This window comes from Triturus cristatus, chromosome 6, assembly GCF_964204655.1.
Source record: "Triturus cristatus chromosome 6, aTriCri1.1, whole genome shotgun sequence".
NCBI classification, from domain to species: Eukaryota; Metazoa; Chordata; class Amphibia; order Caudata; family Salamandridae; genus Triturus; species Triturus cristatus.
Window position 1 is genome coordinate 659,798,593 of NC_140589.1, and position 23,845 is coordinate 659,822,437.

Here is a 23,845-nt window from a genome sequence, read left to right on the forward strand (position 1 = left end):
TGTAGGGGTGGGGCATTTGACCCTCTGCATTCAAAAAGACAGTCCTAGAAAATTACCAGGATATCAATAACCTGGATGAATCGGATTCGTAACCTGTTAATAGACATTAGGCCAGGTAGCACAATACAAATGCTGATCTTTTAATTTTGGGGGAATTAACAGAACCGAGAAGAACATCTATGGTGGAATCAGAGAGCGACAACTAAGGCAGAAGGAGTCAGATTTTATCATACTGCTCGGGAGTAAATCCCATGGAGGCCTTAACGATGGAGAAGAGCCTCACATACACATCGGCTGATGTGGTAGTTTTCTAAAGTGATCTTGAGCCTTCCTTTCTATCTGTCTCAGTCTCTATGTCTTCTTTCTTATCTTTGATGATGATATTTCACTTCTGTTTTCCTATTCCCTTTTGGCTGTTTTATTGCTGGCAGACACAGTGTAGATGGAGACAGACATTCCCTGCCTTTCACCACTTGAATTCAGTCATATGAACATGACTTTATTTGGGTTTCATTTGTTCACATTTACACAGACACACGCTCCTAAAGGGTAGAGGTGCTGGTTGATTATTTAGAGGGTCCAGTTGGGGAGAGCGCTGACTTTGTGACTTGAACAGGGCACAAAAAGGTACAAGGTTGCAGTGTTAGAACTGGTAGGACACTATGATATATGTGATATAGAAATGTCTCTTCTTCTTCTTTGAATTTTGATATAAGTTGATGGTTTGTTCTAATTTATTTTAGTGTGTACTACAGATGACGAGCAATACATAGGCCACTAGGCCAAAATTGTGACGAGGCACTATTTGTGACATGAGACAAAGAATGGGTTAACCTGCATATTTTCACTTGAATTTTATATAACAGACTATAGAATGTCCTATTTTGAAGCAGAAGTTATTATTGCATGCCAGGCGAGTTTGTGATAATATTTGCATCAACAATGCCACTTGGCAATAATTTCTAAACAAAATGATGCCCGAAGGGATTTACATCGTTTCTGGTATGAACTTTGATTTCTGTTTGCAATGTTAAGGTAAATAACAAAAAGTTTGTAGTTTTTATGTGCTTAAATCAGAAAGACGTGCGAAGGATATGATTTTTCTTCAGCCATGGCAAATATGAATGCCCTTTTTCATTAAGACTTTGACCAGTGACAACACATCCTAAACAAAGTATTGGATATCATAAAAAATTTTGGATACTCTATATCAAGAAAGCCCTAAAAGATCCATCGAACTATATAAATCAAAGGTCTTTCCACAAAATGAAATGAAGGACCATGATTGGATGGTGTATGTTCTGCCTTAAAACCTATATACAATTGTTGTATGATATCCTCACAAACTGTGTTTTGAGATAGACACTGAATGAATGAGGGAGTATGTCTGAGCAGTTACATTAGGGACTACAGACCAATAATGTGGTGTCAAATGAATCAAACAAATAGATTTCTTTGTATATGGATACAATGAAATTGTATCCATTTGTTTTTTTGTTTTTTTTAAAGGATAAATCAGCAAAAAATACTGTCGTATGAATAAATATATTTTAGATTAGGGACAGTATCTGGGTGCCTACATATTTATAATGCAAGCTTGAAGGTCCACGTTGAAATGTATTTCCTAAATGTTCTTTACACATGTGTTATTTAGACCCTGATTTAGGAAATAGTGTCTACAAACATGTTCCCACGCAACACCCATAGGTTTTGACTCATTCCAAGATTCACAAGGATCTGTAAACCTGGGAATTTGTCAAAACTGTACACCTACCCAGGGCAGGAGTAACAAGGAGAAATATATTTATTTCTCCTTGTTTTCCATCTTTCTATATGTGCTGCATTCTGGGCACATATAGAAACAGGAAAACACCTCCATAATTATTTTAGTGCAGGAATGTGTCCCTTCCTGCTCAAAAACAATCCTGCCAACAATGCGGACACCCTTGCACCAGGGTGAAAGGGTGCCTGCGTTGGCATTAGGCACCATATTGTGTGCACTGGCTGAAAGGACAGGAATGCACTGTATCTCGTAAATACAGTGCATTCCAGACCTTTCGATTTGTCATAGGGCAGTGCAGAAAAAAGTCTTGTTGTGCTACCCTATGCCAAATCATTGTAAATGAGGCCCTTAGTCAATAAAGATTAGTGTTGGTTTTCACAGAGTTCGTGAGGGCTTAGTTACAAACTCATTACCCCGCTGGTACGTTACTTTTAATATGAGAAAAAGTGACGCACTGGTGGCGCAAGGGGCTTGTAAATAAGGCCCTTTATGTCTAGCCCTCATGACGTTCTTCAGTGAGTCGCGGCTTGATCTGTCTTCTTACCACTGAGAGTCAAGTGTTAAAAGATAGCAATGGGTAATGTAGCTCTAGTTGTCGCAGTACAACTACAGTGCATCTGAAGGAACCAGCTCTGACAACATGGAAAACACCACTATATTTACTTAAACAAACATCTTTCCAAATGTAGAAAATGTTTGAAGCACATGCTAAAACCTTGCTTGGCTGATATCTGTGGAGTGCAGCGACTGGAACACAGTTTGGTTCCTGCACATCCACTGCAGCATGACAGAGATCTCCACCCTCCCACCAGACTTTCTGCCACTTCTTGGCACTCCACCTTACTACCTGCATCTCCATCCCCGCCCACCTCCCCCTCACAGCCAGCTCACCAACGGCCATAGCATAGGCAGTGTCAAAGGCTGCTGGCATCAGGCCCTGATCAGCTCCTTAACTAGATCCAAGTGCCCCAGGCTAAAGGAAGAAACCTAGGGCTGACAGGCATTCCATGACCCCGAGCAACATCGCAGGAGCACCCAGAGCTCCCCTCAGTCACATGATTTGTTGAAGGCACAATACAACACCTTCCTACAACATACCACCCACCCCTGACTCACACTGGTGCCTCTGCTCCTGTTCATGACATCCTTAATGCTGGGAGCATAAAACAGGCTGCAATAGGAAAAATTATACATGTTTCCTTCTTGAAAAAAATGAGATTTTATAGTTATTCTCGATTAATCTTTAATTTGCACAGAGCTGTGACAATAGTGCCTCCTAAAGCCAGGTGTACAAGCCCTAGTTATTCTTGATAGAGTTATCTATGCCACTCCAAGCTAGGGCTTTACTGCAAGACAACATGAGGAACTGCAAGACAACATGTTTGAATAAGCCTGGATATTCAACTGAAGATAATGGAGGTGAGCAGACTCAGTTGTTTTAAGCCCGCCTGGGGCACTGATATTTACACCTCAACAATGGGTTAAAATTATATTCACACTTAGGACGTCATTTAAAATTCAGTAGGTGACCAACCAGCCAGCAGAGATCCAGGCTTGTATTCCTTTGGAAGAGGACCACTTACCATATAATGAGATCATTAACTGCCTGGCAGAGACCTTCCTGCCTTCTGTGTATCTGGCCATGCAGAGCGCATATATGGAGCACTGGAGAATGCAAAGAAGGCACTATGATACTGTGGCCTCACAGAGCATGTTTTTAATTTTTTAGGTACAGACTCCTAAACTGGGGGATTGTTTCTGAAAACCAATAACCAAATGGCCATGATGCACTTGATGATTTCACCCAATATATGGAGATCATCTGCATTACGTTTTGTTTAAGATTGCCAGGAAATTGAACATGGGAATAATCACCTTTAAATAGGATGGTGCCATCTGATGTACATTCAGACGCAGTCCTTTGATGAGAGATGGTGGACAAGGTGGTGTGCCTACAGCTCAAACAATAACAAGCGTATTTTGAGGAGGCAGATTTATTCCAAATGGGACTTTTAGGCTTGATAACAAAATAGATTCTCTTGCTTTGTATATGTTATGCACCTTGAGATGTGGTAACAAGTCAAAGCCTGTGGCTCAGAATTGTGCTATGACCAGCAAAGATATGTTGATCTTTTAATCCATTCATATATTTCCAACCTCCCTATTCATGTGTTGATCTGCAATATTTTCCACACATCACTAGCTGCTGATATCAGTATGCATTCCTTGGAATTCCATATTGCACCTCCTGAACCACCTGTATGAGCAACGGAACACTGACGGCCTGATTCATAAACGTACACTTACATTTTTATGTACCGTTAGCTTTTTTTGGTATTCACAAACTATGAGTCAATAGTAAGTTTATGAATATGTAGTCTCCGTAGTCGAGGTGCAGGACTGCACACTCAAAAAGTAAAATGACAGGACAGATATATCTTTTTGTGTGCAGAGTTCTCCACCAGGGCTGCGAAATCTCTGCAGTTATAAACTTTCTATAAACTCATAGTTTGTGTAACCCAAAAAAGTAAACACACACAAAAGTGTACGTTTACATTGAAGCAGGCCCTTAATGTGAATAGACTAGAAGATATGTCTGAGCATTATAGCCATGCATTTGCCCAGCTGTATTTCCTCAGAAGTGGCACATGAGGAGATGCATACTTACTGCGAATCCGTCAATGCGTCCGGTCCTGCCCCACTGTCGGAGATGATCGGAGTGGAGCTGGCTGCAGAGCGGAGCTGACTGCAGGTAGGTAATCCCTAGGGTCTAGCTGTGGACCGTACCTTTCAATGGACCTGTCGGCCAGCTTGGGTGTACCATCAGAGTTAGGCGGTGGACATGCTGGCGCCCTGCCTCTCCCTGTCTGTGTGCGGCTGTGTTTGCAGTGATCCTGGGCACGGGTGTGCTTTGATTGAGCGGCCCCTCGCTCCCTCTGCATTCCTGGAGCCGGAGAAGGCCGGCTGCCTTGTGGCATGCATTTGATACTTGTCTCCAGCTGTGTAATCTCACTGTGGCTGCTTGCTGGCCCGCCTGTCCCGTGACATGCATTGCTGCTGACCTCCATCTATGAGAGTCCCCAAGCTGGGGACTTCTGGGAGCCCAGGTCAAACAGGATTACTTTAGAAGCCATCCCAGAGTCATTGGATGATCATTCAACTACTCTAGAAGTCATTTTCACATCATCAGACATCATTAAGCTCTGACTTACAGATGACTTGAAAATGAGCATCTGATGATTTCACAAGGTGTGACTATTCCTGATGACTTCAGGAGGATTTAAGAATGAGTATTTGATGAACTCACAAGGTGTAGCTATTCCTGATGACTTCAGAATGATTATGTGATTACTTCATAAGATCCAATTGTGCTTGATGATTTGAAAATAAACATCCAAATCTCCACAAGTATCATTTATTTTTAACATTATGAAATTGCTCCTTTTGGTTTGAGAATGATTGTACTTCTCGTGCAGATGGGTAATTGGAGAAAAATGTAATACACAAAAGCCAAAAATGACTGCAGTGATCAAATATGAGATGGGCCACTGCGGGGAAATATGCAGCTGCACAAGCAGAATTTTCAACTGACCCTATGCCACTAGGGTTAATTTCAGCCAGTCTTTGATTTGTCGCCCAAAACATTGAGCGGGAAAATTATAAAATTGAAATTACAAGTTCCAGAATGCCTAGTGGAATTGACTACTTAATGGTGGATCTTATGTAATAAGTCAGGATGGCAACAGCGTACCGGATTTGGGTCTCAGCATGTCCATGTAATCTTTGTTGCAAGCATCATAGCTGCCAGTTTCTGCTAGACTAGTTACTCCAGTTTCATGTTATTCTTACAATTCTGGAACTTGCACTCCTGGTTTTATACATTTTTTAAGACTACAGAACCCATATTTATATGGAAAAAAGGGACTGTCCTAACTAGTCATGCATCGACATGGGAAACTTGTCAACTATGGCGTATCTACCTACATTTTTGCAGAAGTGCCTTTTAGGTTGAGCTGGGCAGCGCATGTGCTGCTCTGTGAGGCATGCTGTATTAAGGTTAAGCATAGAAGCTCTGCCCATTTCCCGCCCATCTCTTCAATTGGCTCCTGTTACTGTCCTTGCTAAATCGTTGCTTTTCATGTGTAAATAGGCTTACTAGTCCCTCCTTGGTACCGCCTTGTCTGCATTTGTAACCTCCCATAATGACTGGACTTTTTACTTGTGTCATTACACAGTCTGTTTGATAAGTCGGTGAGCACTATTTTCTTTAATGATGTTTTCCTTTTTCCCCCATGACATCGCAGCACGCCCCTTGCTTTCATAATGTATTTATTTAAATTACGTGGGAAGGGGTGGTGAGCGCACTCGTTTTTAAGTGTACAAAAGTTATTTAACGGTATGCGTGCAACATTGCTTTATGCTTGCGGGGCATATGAAATAACTGAGTGTATGGCCTAGTGTAGAAATTACCAGGACTGCAATGTGCACTGCTGTGAAATGCTTTCAATCATTTAATACAATTTCCATATACAATTCTCAAAAATCATATACATTCTTTCAATATGCATTTCCATATTTTTATACAATGAACATCATCAATAAGTATATGTTCAGGTATACACGCTTATTAAACAAGAATTAAGAACAAAATTTAAATTACAGCACGGTCCGCCTTAACGCTGCGCTTATTTAAATAATTGATTTACAGCACGAGCCACTTTCACTTTAGTGGACGCTCCTACTTAATTACCAGCGTGGGCCGCTTTCACTTTAGCGGCCGCACTACAGAACGACACATTATTTTTCACACTGCACAGTAGAGCACAAATGTCAGTTTCCACAAATCTGCTGTACTAAAGCATATTTTGTACAGTCTGCACACAGAGATGCAGCAATGCAGTTAGCCCGTTTTCAGAATCCTAGACTACTGCACATATTCACGCAGTCTCCACAGTGCTGCACTAATGCACATTTTACCCAGTTTGATTGTGATACAAGAATGCGCCCAGTTTTTAGGCTCCTGAAGTAAGGCGCGTGTTGCACATTGTCATTAAAACTGCAGTAATGCGCGTTTGCATAACCTCCACAGTGCTGCAGTTGTGCTCATTTGTGATTAGTCATTATAGCCGCACATTAATGCACATTTGTCCAAGTTCTGCAATGCTTCAGATGCTTTGCAACTGCATAAAAATGCAATAAAGCACACATAGCACATTTTTCACAATGCTTCTGTAACCTACATTATGCCATTTTCACAATGCCACACTGATCCACATGGTACTCCAAATCCTACCCTGCTGGACTACCGGAAATGTCTGTCCCTTTGCCACAATGCCACCGCACGCTTCCCGATCAACACAATTATGCAGTAGCGAACTTATCTGTCCTACTTATGCAGTGCTGTAGTAATTCCCACTTGTGCTTGATTTTCACAATGCACAGTGATGCACATATGTACCACAGCAAATACATCATGATTTCATTAACAAACACTAACTAGCTCACATACAGACACAGACTGAAGTACAGGCAGGCAAACAGACACACAGTTGTGCATCTGTTTTGCACCCATTCATGCACATCCAATCATAGCTGCCAAAGTTTCAGATTGCTTATGTGCGACATTCTCAATAATTAAGTGTACTTATGTGTGACATTGTAGTGCAAATGTGTGACACTCCGAGCGACACTTTCTCATATGAGAAACCAAGGGATAAGATCCATTCAAAGAGATAAATATCAGAAATGAGCGTCTTCTGAGCAGTAAGGCCTAGGAACTGTTATAAATCCCCTGAAATGGAGGGTCAGTAACTGATACCGCATTTTTAAAGTGATCTTACTGTAGTGATTTTCCCTATAGCCTATCGTGCCTGCTGCGCCAGCTGTCGTCGCTAATCTCAGGTGAAGGCCTTGGAACATTAGATGCTGGTATGTATCTTCGATTATAAGGTCATTCTGGACTGATAGGTCGGGCATCGGATTCCATGAGCATTGTGTGTAGAAAACTGTGTGCTCGGTAGGAACCGGATGGTTTCTTTAAGGGGTAAGTTATGCTATCAACTTGAGCTACATATTAGTAGTGAATTAAAGTCTTTGCTAGGTCAGATGTCTCCCCTTCCCCGTAACTCCAACGGTAAATGTATGCTGTGTACTGATGAACCCTTGTATATGCCATTACCTGTGTTGTGCCTCTATGAACCTATGCCTTGTTGTCAAAGTTTTTACAATAAAAAGATTATAAAAAAAAATTAAAAAAAAGTCTTTGCTAGGTAGTGCCTCTTACCTGTCTTCTGTTCGGGTAGTTTTGCAGCCTGTCAATGAGTTTGTCGCCGAGGTTGCTTTCCAATTTAATGTCGGGGAAAAAATGTGAATGTGTGCCAGTATAATGTAATTGGTGCTCATGAAAAGCGCTCAATACCTTCAGGTCGATTTCGCACTATAATCTTTAAGTGACAACACAAGGAAACTATTGTGAATATCGAAAACAGCGAAAGATATACTTTCTCCAATTAACTTTTATTACGGGCTTGTTTAAATGTAAGCTAAACAAAAATAAGGTTACTAACTGATGAAAAATATCAGAATTCTGCATACAAAATCGGAGCGCCGGTATTTGAACTTTACTAAAACAGTTTTCTGAATCTCGTAATTGTATGCAGCTACATTGTGTCCACACAATTTTACCCCACTTGCAACTGCTGAACCACCAATGTACAAGTGGCCTCGACGACTAAAACGTTTCAAGCCCATTTCTACAGCACTTCGGAGCGGACATCCGCCTGCCTGTGCCAACATTTTTAGGAACAGCACGGAGGATCGAAAATGTACACGAGAAAAGGAGAATTATTGCTCTTCTTTTCCTTTCTGAGACGCATTATTCAGCATCTAACAACTCGAAGATGTGCATTCAGCCCCTGTTTTCAAATTGCTTTAAGGTAAAAACATGGTCAGCGAAATAGTTTGATCGGATTGTACTCAGAAATGGCGGGCTTCCGGTAACAATTGAGGCGGTATTGGTTATTTTTGGTTCTGGGATTGCATTGCTTTAAAAATATTATTAAATTCTGCAGCAGTCTTGTTCCTCGTTTAATTGCGGCCTGACTCTGAGCATGCTTTTGGAAATAAGCACAATTAGGTTGGGAGGAGGTGGAGCCGCCGCCATGCAGATCTTCTTGGAGACCCTGACGGGCAAAACCATCACCCTAGAGGTGAGTGACCAGGTTCCTCCGGTAATAATGCGGGTTTGTGTTCGGGACCGGTAGACTGGGGACCTGGCCCTGAAGCTCATGTGCTCGACTCGCCCTACCTTGTTTCTGATCACAGCCAGACTTGTGGCTTTCGGCCTGTGTCCCTATTTCGAAGCCTTCGGTGAGACCAAGTCTTTCACACAACGCGTGCGTGGCCGAGCCTACTCGCTGCCACCACCTTTCCTCCACTGGATGGCATTTATAATTGGGGGTTATTTTACCTAACTGTATTTTCTGCGTACTCTTACCCTGTATTTAGTTGAGCCTAAGGTCTGTCACTTGTCTGAAGTGTGGTATTCCAAGTCGCTATAAGGGTGTCGTGACCACTGCTCATCTGTCCTTTTTGCAATGAAATGCTTTCATCTTGGCTTTCACGAGCCCTTGCTTGCCCTCTGTGACATCAAGCACCAGGCTGACTGTAACCTGTATCCCCCTGCTTCTTGCGCATTTATAATCTCAGCCCCACCCGTAGTATGTAGCTATATTTTTTAAGGATAACTAGCTGGCTGTCTTGCAAAATATTTATGGGATCTATAGCAATGACATGTGGAGCGCATTTTTCTGCCTTTTATTGAGGGATTGCTATTGTGTATATTTTGCTAGAATTGGACTTGGTCAATTGTCTCTGAAGATTGTATGCAAGAATCATACTCGCTATTGCTAGCATGTGCTCAGGTATAAAAGAATCTGCTTTTAATGTGTACAGATTGGTGACGGTGATATATAGCTCAGTAGTGATCTATCTAATATGCCCTTTAACCTTTGAGCGTTGTACATAATCCCATGCTTTACGAGGCATCAACAGCAGTTCTAAGGTCAGGATTTGTGTTGCTTTAATTTTTACCGGACAATCCACTGTAGCATGCACGTTAGTATTATCTTGCACTCTTGTCGGAAAACGGGAGTTTATTTCTGCACTGAAATCTGATGGCGTACTTTGTCTTCCATGCAAAGTCTTCGGACTTATTTTGTGTAATATCAAATCGTTAGACATGCTATCGCTTTTTTTTTAACAAGTGCCCAGGGTCGATGGTAGAATTGTTTGCAGATATAGTACGTTACTAAAGCTTGTATTAACTACTGTAGCCAGAAGCTACGTTAATTCCCCCTCATAATGCATTGTCAATGAAGACTGGTATTGTTTTGATTACTAGACACAGAACTTCAGATACAGTTTTACAAAAATGCATTAACATCAATGGCTCCTTACAACGTTCTTAACTCTTTGTTTGCCTTCTCAAGCCTGCTTTTTTCCAACAGTTGGTTTGTCAGCTGTCACCTTTTCACCTCTCTCGGACCTTTATTCTCTTTTAATCTTATACTTATTGTCACTCTTCCCTCGCAATTTCTTTTGTTTCACCATCTTTTCATCACAATTTTGTTATTCCTACCATGTTTCATAGTCTTCCTTTCTATTTTTTAAAATTTTTATTTCATCTACTTATTTAAGCTCCCTTTTAGGTTAAAGCCTACCATAGAGCACAGCTGTCTGGTTTGCTAAAGAAATCTTGGAGATTCAGAAAACTGTCCTAGAAATGCATTTGCCTGTTGCTTACCATTGGTTTTGTGGTTTGTAACTCACATTTTCTGGCTTTCTATTTGCTAGCTTTATTTGCATTAGTCTGTCCAGTTTGAGTTTGCCCCGCCTGTTGCCCAAATCTTGTTTACTGTATTCTTCCACAGGTTCGCTTTCTGTAAACAGGCCTTAAAATCTTGTTCTTATCTTGTCGCACATGCTGCTGTGCATTCAAAGACAGAGGTCAGATGTCTGTCTCTCTTCCAAGGAGCTCGGTGTTTATTTTTTGTTTTCTGACTTCAAAGTGAGAGAATTTGTGACAGTCCTGCTGAGTACCCATGTAAGAGGAGAGCGTGTTGGATGTTTTTTTTGTAGCACACGACTAAAAAAACAAGCATTGGCATAGCCAATAGGTCTCACTTTTGGGACCTTATAAGTATTTAGTTATGCAGCACAATATCCTTTGTGCAACAACATCAGCTGTTGCATGGCTAAACACTTATAAGGTACAAAGTTTAGCCATGCAGCAGCTGATGTTGTTGCAACAAGGATATTGTGCTGTAAAACTAAATACTTGGGGACGAGTGCATAGTAGTTATTTTGGTGCACAGAGCCCAATAGAAATGTTGGTGCAGACAGCCTTTTAGATATATATGAACGTGTGTGTTTTGTGCATAGTCTGTAAAGGCAGTGGGCTACCACACCGTGCATACTCCACACTATGCCACTCCACTGTAAGACACTCCAATCTATCCCTCTCCACTCACCCCACTGTGCTCCTCCCCACTCCACTGCACACCAATATACCCCACCCCCTTTATTTTGCAACAATATACCCCACTCAATCTACCCCATCCCACACCATTCCAACCCAATCTACTCACTATGATCGAATATACCCTACTCCACTCCAATCTACCACACTCTACTCCACTCCAATCTAACTCACCGTACCACATCCCACTTCTGTCTACCACACTCCACAGAAAATTACCACACTCTGCCTCAGTCTACTCCAATCCAACTCATTGTACTCCAATCTACCCCATTCTACTCCAATCTAACCCAGTCCAGTTTTCCACACTCCATTACAATATTCCACTTCAAACTCCACTGTAATCTATCCCACTCCAATTGACCCCACTCCAGTCTAGCACACTGTACCCCAGTCCATGCCACTCTACCCAAATCTACCCGATTCCATTCCAGTCTACCACACTCCACTCAAATCTACCCTATTCTACCTCTTGCACTCTACCACACTCTACACAAATCTATCCCACTCCACTTAACTCCAATCAACCACACTCTACTCAAATGTACCCAAACCACCTCACTCCAATTACCCCAGCTCCACTCCAGTTTATCCCACTTTGCCCCAGTCTATCCCACTTCACCCCATTCCCCCCACTGCAATCTGCCCCCTCCATTCTAATATACCGTACTCTATTCTACCCCACACCACTCTTCCCCTTTCAATATCGACTCCATTCCAATCTATCCAACTCCACTCTACCCCCTCCTATCCACCCATCTCTACCCGCAGTTCACTCTATGCCAATCAATCCTGCTCCACTCCACCCCAATATAACCCACCCCACGCCACCAACTTTTAGCCATGCTGAGAAGCTGCCACACTGGTGTACAACATGGCTAAAACGCATTGCCAAAGCCAGTAGCTCTTGTCTGGGCAAGGCCTATTGGCTTTGCCATTGCTTGTTGCTCTCTAGTTGTGTGCTACTTACTTTTGTTTACATGATGCTCTGGATCGATCACCTTCTTACAGAAATGAACAATGTACAGTGGCTACCTTCAATGTACAATGGCTCTCTTGGTGTCTTCTGTCCAGGTGCAATTTAAGTAATGAAAATTTCAAATATTTATTATAAAATCTATGCCTAAATGCTATACAATGCCGGAAATAGGTTATGTGGTTTATTTATTATAAACTTAATATGCTAATATATTTAATTGTTTTCAAACCTCAGGCTTATGGCAAATTCCTAAATAGAGCACAGATGACTCCAAGCCTCATCAGTTTTACAAAGCTGCATGCAGAAAGTGTTGGTCAGACAGGAGGTCAGAAATACCAGTCAATGAATTGACAATACTTAAATCAATATTGGCATTGCACTCAAAGCTTACATTTCTGGCCAGCTTTCATCTTTCTCCCCAGGAGTAGGCATTTTGATAGGTCAGAAGTGCCAGGGCTTGCCCATTAGTGCATCCCTGATCATGGGAAGAGGATCAAGTAAAGCTACAATACACCTTGTGTCTCAGTGCCCCTGGCCTATGTTCACATCCAGTACGGTGCTTACAGGGTCAAACAAGGGGTTACACTTCCCTGCCTAAACCCCTTCCTTAACCCCTTCTTAGATCTTCCTATTCCACCCCAGTAGTACTTCAAAACATATTCCAAAATGCAGTTTGTGACTATGCCTGTCAGTGTTTCGACACTCCAATATGGCTATGTTAATCATCACATGACCTGCCCTACCGTGAATTTTATGCTGCCCCTGTGATCACTGATATGCACCATCCTACTCGCCTTCAAGACCAGTTCACAAGCAGTGAGTGTGTGGTGGCCATCATGTAAGCTGAGATTTATAAGTGCATAATTATACAGAGACCATGCTGTTCGCAAGCACACATTAGGTAAACCTAATCAGTGCAACCATTAAAACATGCATTTCAGCTGTTGCAGAGTTAAAACTGACATTTGCTGTTGCAGCGCACAGTTAATTATGTTTATGAAGCGAAAGGAAAAAAAATTACCTTTTAAATTGCACGAGAGGAGAGGCAAGCCAGGGCGGTGGCCCAAATAATTATTTTTATATTGGAAAAAGTGTGTATAAAAGCAAAAAGTAAACCTTTGAATTGTGATGCTATCTTCTGTAACTCCACTAGCCCCTACTCCTGGTATCAGGGTTGCTTCACTGAACGCAAACCAAAAAACATGGCACTATTGATTGTTCTTTTGTCCCCCTAACCGCTACTGTGTAACATAGGCTAGTTCTGTGGGTGAAGCCAGAGTATGAAGCACGGACCAGTGATCCCTTATAAATGTGATCTCTTGTGTCTGGCACAGATCAGTGTTCCACATCTAGTGTATGTAGTATTAATTAAATGTGTTCTATGCAGCTAAGTACTGGTATATTGTATTTGAGCTTATGTTATGCACCTTCGACCAGGGCCCTGCTTTTGTAGCATGGCTGAGAGCCCACATCTTTGTTTGCCTGGTTCTTCAGAGTGGGCAGTGGCCCTTTTTTGTGAGCTTAGTTATTCTCCTTATGGTAAAAGAAGTTATATGTATAATTGCCAAAACCAATGAGAGGGACTAACCTTAACAAATGCACTGTAGTCCTCAATTAGACCCCAAAATATACATCCTAGTTAATATTAGGCAAAACACATATTTTCCTAGATGGGATGTAATATGAAAAATATACACAAGTTGCTGGGTCAGATAAGAATATAGCGTCTCCTTAAGAAATCAGGAAACTAACTTACATCTATTTTCTCTTTATATCCAGCCCGCGTTAAATAAGGGAAACAAAAGAATAACCATTTTTCCACTCTCCGTGGATCAGATAAATCAGATAAGTAACAATGTCCTTCTAACCATATATAACATCATCATCCTACCATATACCTGATAGACGAGGATTCTTTGGTTAAATATATCTTTCTTCTCTATAATTGTATTCTGTACAGGACATAAGGCTGAAGAAACTCCGGCGCAAAGAAACAGAGCTACACAAGCAGGTACCTCCGGCGAGGGAACATGGATGCGGACAGGTACTCGGAAGAAGAGATCAACGACCTGTAAGAGGAAGACCCGCGTGTCGGAGCCGTAACATGTCGGAGACGTCCAATCAAGGTACCACGAATTCCCGACTGAAGGACAACAGGACCCGAGCAGGTAAGTCGACAACACCAAGGGAGTGCAGGAAATGCTGGGCAGATCTGTGACTGAACGCGAACCACGTTCTTGTCACAGACCGACCAATTTATCCGCACTTGACACCACCCAGCTCCCTGTCTGCAATAGGAGCGGGTGTGACTGACAATGCCCCCACCTTGCTCTCCTTGAGCCTTGTTCTGTCTAATGCTGGGTGTTTAGGGCCTTGTTTTTTGTGAAACAGCTTTTGTGTCATAGATTATGGCCATCTTCAGTATTACCTGTTTTAGATGCTGAAAGGAGGATGTAGAATGGATCCTGGTTCAACGAATTTGAAATGCTTTGAAAGTTATGGAACAGATAGATCACTGGTATCCTGGAAAGCTGTCACTCTGCCCTGATAGTATTTCCAGAGGCATATTTGTTTGAATGAGTGGTTAAGGGGCTTGGTGCCACAGTCATGCAACTGTAAAGAGACAACATTGAATCAGTCAACTGTTAAATGCCGAACGTGTCACTTCCCCAAGCTGGAAAAGAACACACAGGATATCTCTGTCCTGTCTCAGGATGTCTTAGACGTCTGTTTCTGACCTGCACCATCACTTGGCCATGTGAAAGCCACTGAAACCGTGGCTGTGCATTTGGATTCAGTCTTACAAAAATGTTTGAACCCTGGTCAGTATGGTAATTTTTTAGACTGTTTTCCAAATAAGAATACTGTAGATAGAGTTCAGGCTCAACATGGCTGCCTCCATGATGGTTTTGTAAATGAAATCTGGTATTGATTGCTTTCTGTTTGAGGAGGAAACGTGACAGCGTCTGGTGAACAGCGGCGGTTTCTTCACTTGGACAGTTGAGTCTTCTTTCTTAACCTCCTGCCCATCTCTTCATCAATGCCTTGCTCTCACGATTACCTCTTTGACCAAGTAACCTTAATGTTAAACGTATGATCCCTTGTAACCATATTTCATCGGGCACACTATATGAAATAAAAGGATGGAACATTTTAAAGGCAACCCAGTCCTCTTAAAAACCTAAAATAGTGGTGTTAACATGATACTGATGTATGTTAATTTCTTTTTCCTCCAGACTCTATGAAGTATATGTGCAGGGATGAAGGCTGGCCATCACTGGACAACAGAACTATCAGAAGGAAGATGGCTATAAAGATTTGCAATACTGGAAGAGGACTAAAGAAAACTGAATCTAAAAACAAACATTGAAGTTGCTGGCTTTCATTAAGCCTTTTTGTTCTTTTTGTAGTATTCTGGCATTTTTTTCCCCTTTTGAAGAGTGTCCTGGACTTTCTTTTTGTTCTCTTGTTCAGTATCCTGGCTCCTATGGGGCCAAAGGTGTGTTTTAGATCAATAAAATTACATGTTAATGCATCCCTTTTGTTGCTTTCTCAGTTAACTATTACTTTTTTCAGTCTTTTGCCACTGGTCACCTCATTAAACAGCTTCAGATAATGCTCTGTACCTCAAAGTAAGGCAAGTCCCAGTGAGTCAGGAGTATGGGAGTAGCTACACAAGTTGTTAATCTTATCTGAATGCAAAGTATAACATTGTTGAAGCCACTACTTTTGTATGCATATGGTATTTCTACAGCACAAAGCTAGCCAAAAGGAATGTTTCTGAGGTTTATTTTGTACAGTGCCCACATCTCACGGTAGAGTTTAAAAAGTAATCTTTCCAGAGTAGGATCATATTGATCTTATAATTGCGACCAGATTTATGGAAGTTTTGTTTTTGGTGTGCTTAAGTTTTATAATGCGGACTTGACGCAAAATCTTTTCAGGATTTATAAACCAGAGCAAATTGGTATTTGTTACAACACTCATCCACAATGGGAAACATTTTCAGGTTCTTCTAGGCATAGCATTTTTTGTACTGCAAGGGGGCCCTTCCAGTACAAAACCAAAGCTAGACTCTCGCAGACACCTTTGCACCATAGTGCAAATGTGTGTGCATGGTGCTCGACTGCCTAATGGTGCAGTGTTGCAAGGGAGAGGGGTAGATATGGCACTTTCCTGCTCTCACCCTGTGATGCTACGCAGCAAATTTGGGTGTTGCGCTGCGTTAAGTGACACTTTTATAAATCTAGATCTTACTTTAGAACTCATGGAATTGCAAATAATTCATGGTATTGTATAAAGAAGGCATATTGCATTCAAGAGGCTTGTTTTTGACAGGAAGGTCACATTTTTCCTTACATTATTCACTCTTTAATAGCTAACGTTTTACAAACAGAAGTTTCAGTAGCTTTTTACTCCTTTGAAAGATGGCGCCCATCGAAAATGGGTATGTGCTCACGCCAGAACAGAAGTGGGCGGGCAGTGATATGCGCCGGAACAATCTGTTTAAATAGACGTGGCTACACCAGAATCGGTGAGCGCGGAGTTTGAAGCCAGACGCTACGTATATAGCGGTAAGCCGGGATGGTAAAAGACTTTCATTGGGGGTTTGAAGTATGAATGAGGTACGTTCCATGGGAGCAGGGATGCTTTTCTCAGTCGGGTCTGATCATAAAGACACATACCCACATGTTTCCAAAGTCTGGGAGTTGGGATTGGTATATGAGCAGAGTGAATCCTGTAGTACACTGTAAATAATACTTTGATCTTTTTTCAGGTTGACTGATAGAAACCTCAATAAATACCTACAGGTGGTGTGGACGCTTACACATCCCCAACAAAGGTGGCTGCTAGTCTGCCAAGTGGGGGCAACCACTGTGTAAATATTCCGTGTGTGTAGGCAGTAAGTCACATATAAAAACACGTGCTGCGTGGAGTGATTTTTATTGTGTGCTGTGCCTGTGTGTTACATGTTGTCTTTGTTTGTGTCTATTATCCCCAGGTACGTTACTGAACTTACAGTGTGGCATGGACTGACCTGAAGAAATTGCCTAAATTGTTAGAAGGCAATGAAACATGTTGGCTTTCCGTAAGAACTGAGAGAATGCGACAGTATGTCTTGTTTTTAAACTGAGCAAACACAGCAGTGATTTAAGTTTGAGGGTTGTGCCAGTGATTGTTTAGCTTGTTTTTAATTTACAGAGGTAAAAAAGCTTTTTGCCTTAATAGTAAGGGGTAACGATTGGTTGGCACGCTAATGTCCTTTGAAGTGTGTGTTTTACCTGTTCACACTTTTAATTTAGTTGGGCAAATTTTTTCACATTACATTTTTACGGGTGTGAAGGCTGCCAATGATGAAAATCGGATCACGCTGATGAGAACCTATCAGTAGCTCCCATAGGGTGTTTCCATGAGGTGCCTTTACTACCCTCACACATTTTTTGTTTTGCGGAAAAATTTGGAGTGTGAGTGATATATTTGTCCATCTATGGGGATAGACACTTTTTACAAAAGAATGTTTAAAAGGGATTGGAGCACCCATTGTCTACATCATTTGAATAGCTGGTATCTGATTATTATAGCCAAGACATGGCTTGAGGTATGCTCACAGTATATGTCTCGGTTTAGAGCAGGTCTGTGTTTTTGAGATATTTTGCGAGGGAGTCACCTGTGTTTTTGCTCCCGGGCTCGGCGGACATCTAGGGAAATGGTAAATGAGTAGTATTCTTGTCTTTAATGTGCATTAGCCTCCACACCACGCTCGCCCTGCAGGCAGCCACTAACCATCGCCTTCAACTGATAACAGAACGTTCCCAGCACGCGCTGCCCGAGCGGAGCGGGAATACAGAAGAATCCACAGAGAAAACACCTCTCTTTCTTATCAAAACACGTTGAATATACAGAGATGCAAGAAATGGCCAGGTAACATGGTCAATACTTCGATGCATGCAATACAGTTTGACAGCCTCAGAGTGCAATAACATGTCCACATAACCCACAGGATACACCAACTACACATTCAGTAGACATGCAGGCATGAGTACAATTTATGAACTTCCAACAAGGAGTACCCCCATTATTATAGAACATACACATTAATACGGGATATAATCTCTGTACCACCCCGGAGCTCTGCTTGATCTCATACTCTTATGATCATCACTTGTCCTTGAACCTCCCTCTGGAAAATCTTCAGGTTTCCCATTAGCCAGGGAATGATGTCACAAAAACAACCTATCCATACTCCATGTTCTTCCATCTTCCAAGGTGACCACATTCTTACCCACTTCTACTGCTCTCATGGGCTTAGAAAACTTGCTTCTTCCTCCCTGACGTGGCACCAGTAATTTGACAGGAACGGCATCTCTACCTTCCATTTGCCCTCTTTGGTACCATGTCTGGCATCATATTTCCTTTTGTAACCTTCTTGGTGAAGTTCCCTAAGCTCCCTAAGCTGGTTCATTTCATCCCTATTCACCCCCTTGGGTTCACCTCTACCCAACCAATTAGGTGACAACCTTGTTCCTGCAAGCTCCCTTTTAGTACCAGGAATAGAGAGACATGGGTGTTTAGATTAGGTGTCATATGATAACACCAAAGCATGCATTGAAGAGCCCTATTCCCACGATTGCCAGAAACAAGGGACGGCTGCAAGCATTCTTTTGTCATTTGATTAACTCTTTTGACTGAGTTAATACGTGGAAGGGGAAACCCGTCTACCCAAATATTTGCATTAAGGTCTCTAAGGTCTACACAGAGACGTAACCCTCTACCACCGGATTTCTGGGCGAATACAATCGGGGCAAGCCACATGGAACTTTCAATAGGCTCGATAATACCCTGAGAAACTAACTTGTCTAACTCCTCCCTCATAGGTGCTTGCATGAGGTTAGGAATTAGACGGACTCTGTGAATTACGGGACCAGCATTATCCTTCACCTTAATTTTATGATGAAATTTCTTCAAGTGTCCAAGTTTTTCATTGAATACCTCTGAGAATTCATCACATATAGCCTTGAGACTATTTTGCCCTCACCCAGTTCAAACACTCAACCTTTTGGGGTCTAGTCTAATCCCTAAATCTCTATGGTGTGCCCACTCCAACAAACAGGATACCCTTTTTGTAAAATACAGAGTTCCTTGCATTAACTCATCCTTGAATGCAATTTGCATGAATAACCTGCCTTCCAGGGGTATGGGATCCTTACTGAAACCGCCTTGTTCTATATCAGGAGGATTCAAGATGTACACTCTTACCTGGAATTTTTCCTTAAATATGTTGTAATCTATGAGAGTGTAGGGAGAGCATGAATCAACAAATACATTGAACTCCATTACATCCAGTAATGTGTTACATTTAGGATAATCATTACCCATGCCAGATGTGACCTTGTTGATTTAAAAGACATACATATTGTCAACACCATCAGTAACATTATCTATTGAGTGAACATTCTTCCTTTCCGCAATTATATTTCTACAAAAACTAGTGTAATGCCCCCTTTTGTTACAATTCCAGCAGACAATGGATCGAGTGGGACACTTTGGGTTGTTGGACAAGTGATTGTAATTTCCACAATGGAAGCATTTAAGTCTTTCTCCTCTCTTATCATCAGGATATTTCCTACTAGGAGATTCCATTTTTTTTGTTTATACCTGCCTCACCAGCAGCGAAATCTGGTGCAGGCTTACTTTTCACCACATGTACCATTTCCCCTGCATTACTTTGTTTCATTTCTCTTATGCACTCTGCCATATGTTCAATGATCTTACCAATTTCAAAAGTAACTTTCAAATCTGGAATTCCTGTCAACAACTTCTTTTGTATTTTAGGGTTGTTTGTGCAGCGAACTAGTTGATCTCTAATGAGAGAGTCATGTAAAGTACCAAAGTAAAGTACCAAAGTCACATAAGCTAGAAGAACCTCTCAAAACCACAGCGAACTAGTTGATCCCTAATGAGAGAGTCATGTAAAGTACCAAAGTAAAGTAACAAAGTCACATAAGCTAGAAAAACCTCTAAAAAAACTGCAATATATTACATTACTTTCTCCTTTTTTCTTCAGCTCTGCAAAAAAACTTATGCCTCTCTATCACCACATTCACTTTTTGACTAAAATATCTCTCTAATTTCCATAGAATTATTGTATAAACATCTTGAGAGTCTTCTCCATCTGACTCACTTTCAGAATCAGCTACATTTTCGTAAACTTTGCTGCCCTGAATACCAATATTATGTTAAAGGATGTGTTGCTTCCTTAAGGGAAAACATTTTTCTCTTCCAATTGTGATGAGTTAGGAAATACAAGATATAGTAGGTTCTCCAATCTCATCAAGAAAGGGGGGGGGCTTGGTTCATATTAGTAGTTACCATGATGATTTGAAACCAAGACTTGCAGTTCTTTCTATTCTGTTTAAAGTATTATGAATAACAATGTTGTAGTGGGCCTCTTTCTATATTGTAAAAAAGAATGGGGGCATTATTAACCTTCAACACTTCTTGTTACACTACTAGATTAGGGGCAGGAAAACAATGGAGAACCTATTTAATAAGATATAAGATTATGAAAAGTGGCTGACTTAAATTTTACTGTACATTACTGGTTCCCTGCTAGCAGCTGTGTCCATCAGCGTGATGAACACAGTGAGAACGTTGACGTCCAATGGAAGCAAAATAGGAATTTTATCATGGATTGTGGCTATGGGTTAATGTTACACTATACACAGTGGATCGATCAAGGCAGTGCCTATCAGCGTGACTGGCTTAGATGCAGCAACGCTGCGACATGATGGCTCCCTTGTGCAGAAATACTGTCATGATTTGCAATGTATCCCAAAATAGACCAGAGTAGTCTCCTAACCTTTCACCTACATTTACCCTTCCATTGCACTACATAACGGTTTTTGGTGCTGACCTTTTACTTAGTTGGGTGCTGCATAAATCTCGTGGGGTTTTCCCCGAAAAATAGCCTCATTTATTATGCATGAAGATTCTCAGAATCACAGCAGGATTACCATCTTCTGCATAATAACTGTGTCTAAGGTTTATCACTATCGTCATTCTTGGCCAACATGACACAGCAAGGTAGAACCGTTGAGGATACCTTTTGGGTATGCTCCATATCTTTGCTGAGGCAGGCAGAGGAGAAATACTTCCATGCCTACACACTGAGGTGAGACGCTGAAGTTCCTGCATGCAGACACTAAAGCACGCATTGGTCTGATATCCCTTGCGGAGTGTCCATCTCACGACCAAGACGGAGTCCTTTGCCCTCCCACATCAGGTAATAGGGTTGGCTCTATCCAAAGGGGATTCCTGGCAATACACCTATATAAATGCTAGGTACATTTAGGTATATCTAGTTAGGGTTAGCATTATAGGTGTATGCATTTTTACTGTCACGTATTTATGTGCGAACATATATCCATGGTTCTAGCAATATGGTAGAATTTTACCATCTATTTACTCTGTTGGTGCTTATACCAGTATACATCTGTTTCTGTCTTGTGGTTGTTACAGAACACGTATTTTATACTAGAATGACGCTGGTTCGATAAATGCTTATTGAAAATGTCCCCATCGTTTATTCTGTGTATCTCACCGAGACAAAGTGAGCACGAGTGACTGGGCGAAAAGTACTGTACTGTGTGCATGATCCCTGAGGGGTCAGGGTCTTCATGTTCAATAGTTGCCAGAAACTATTCGCTCATTGGTAAGAGGTGTTCATAGTGGCACTGTGAGCTAGCTGGTATACAGGCGAACATATCTGGTGGGGGTGTCTTTAATCAGTCTGCACACTGATCCCACAGTTATGTTATCATATCCTATATAGATTTGTAGGAACTACACAACATGGTGCCAAACATTGGTTTGGTTCTTATTTATTGGTTGTGCTTTCTCAGAGACCCCTACTCACATCAACCCAGAGACGTTTGGAGTGGGCAGGGAAAAATCTGCCACAGCTGAGTAGGCATATCCTATGTATCCGCTGTAGGTTTATTCAAGCTTGAAGGATTGTTGTTCCTTTCATTGTGCATAAAACCTTATCTAATTTTCCTTGAAACTCTTTCAAAAATGTCTGTCGAAGACCAAGCTGCGCCAGCATCACATGAAAATGTAGCAGGGGATGGGTAGCAGTAAGGTGCTAAAAGCATTTCATAAAATGTCAGAAATGCACTTTGTTTAAAATTAGTTTAGTTTGGAGTCTCAACATTATGTGGGACTGTAACATTAATTAGACCTGATTTCTCAGTCCAACACTGGACACAGGAACATGCAGAAATACTACGTTCCCTACAAGCTGACATGATAGTTTCCAAACACTTACACACTCGTGTAAACACTATGAATTTGGCGGGTCAATCTGGATACACGTAACTACCCTTCAATAAAGGCGATATTGTACCCATTACATACAAATCATATTTGTATACAAATGCTGAGATGCGCTTTGCATTCACTGAAAAGATTCTGACAGCAGTACAGACTGCTGTAGTGAGAGAAAGAGCACTGGCTCACAGGAAACAAATCATTGTCATGACTCCAGTACCTACCTTAGAGGCTGTTACAAACGCAAGCCTTCCAAATGCAAAAGCACTGCATCCACGATGGATACAATGGGCCAATTCCCTCACTGCAGCAGATGTGGACTTCAAATTTGATTCTACATTAAAAACAAAAGCACTTCTGCAGTATGAACATGAATATCCTCTCCTGAATGAAATATTGCATCTAGATCAGTATGAATACATTATTTACACTGACGGATCCATTCAGTCTGCCATGGGAAGTAAACAGCAAAACAGCTCAGCATGTGCGATTGTAAAGGGACGTATGCGGGATGGCAAGGTCCGCCCTAGCAATACGCAGACACAGTCTCTAGGAGATTGCACGGCACAACTAGCAGAACTAAACGCCCTAGTACTGGCACTAATAAATACAGATCGAGAATTCCCCACACTTATTGTGTGCAAATCATTTTATTGTGTCCAGTCATACAATGAATATCTTTACTACTGGGGTCAAAATGGCTTTAAAGACTGAAAAGGTTGCACAATATAGCAGAAGTTGGTATGGCATCAAGTGGCAGAGCTGAAAATAGGCTTGTAGCGGGATCACATGATTCATACGGTGAGTCCTCAACGTGTTGGCATGCACGTTGAAGGGGATTCATTGGCTGATGAAGCCGCCAAGTGACAGTGCGAACTGCTGCTGTTGCTGCAATCACTCGATCTCGCATGAGAATAGATGGAGACATAATGGTAGCTAACATTTCTTCACGCACAAACCGCTCAGCTGTGCCAAAAAGGTTTCCACTCAAGTACTCCTACAAGTTAGATACACAAAATGTACTGTATGCTCAAATTACAGGAGTGGGGCATAGAGTTATACCAAACATGGATGGTAGATTAGGTTTAATTCTAACTGCACACGAGGTTCTGGGTTCAGCACATGCAGGGATTACTGTGACAGTTTCACTAATGAAACAACGCTATTGATGGCCAGGTTTAACGAAACACACATAAGCATTTGTCCTTGGGTGCGA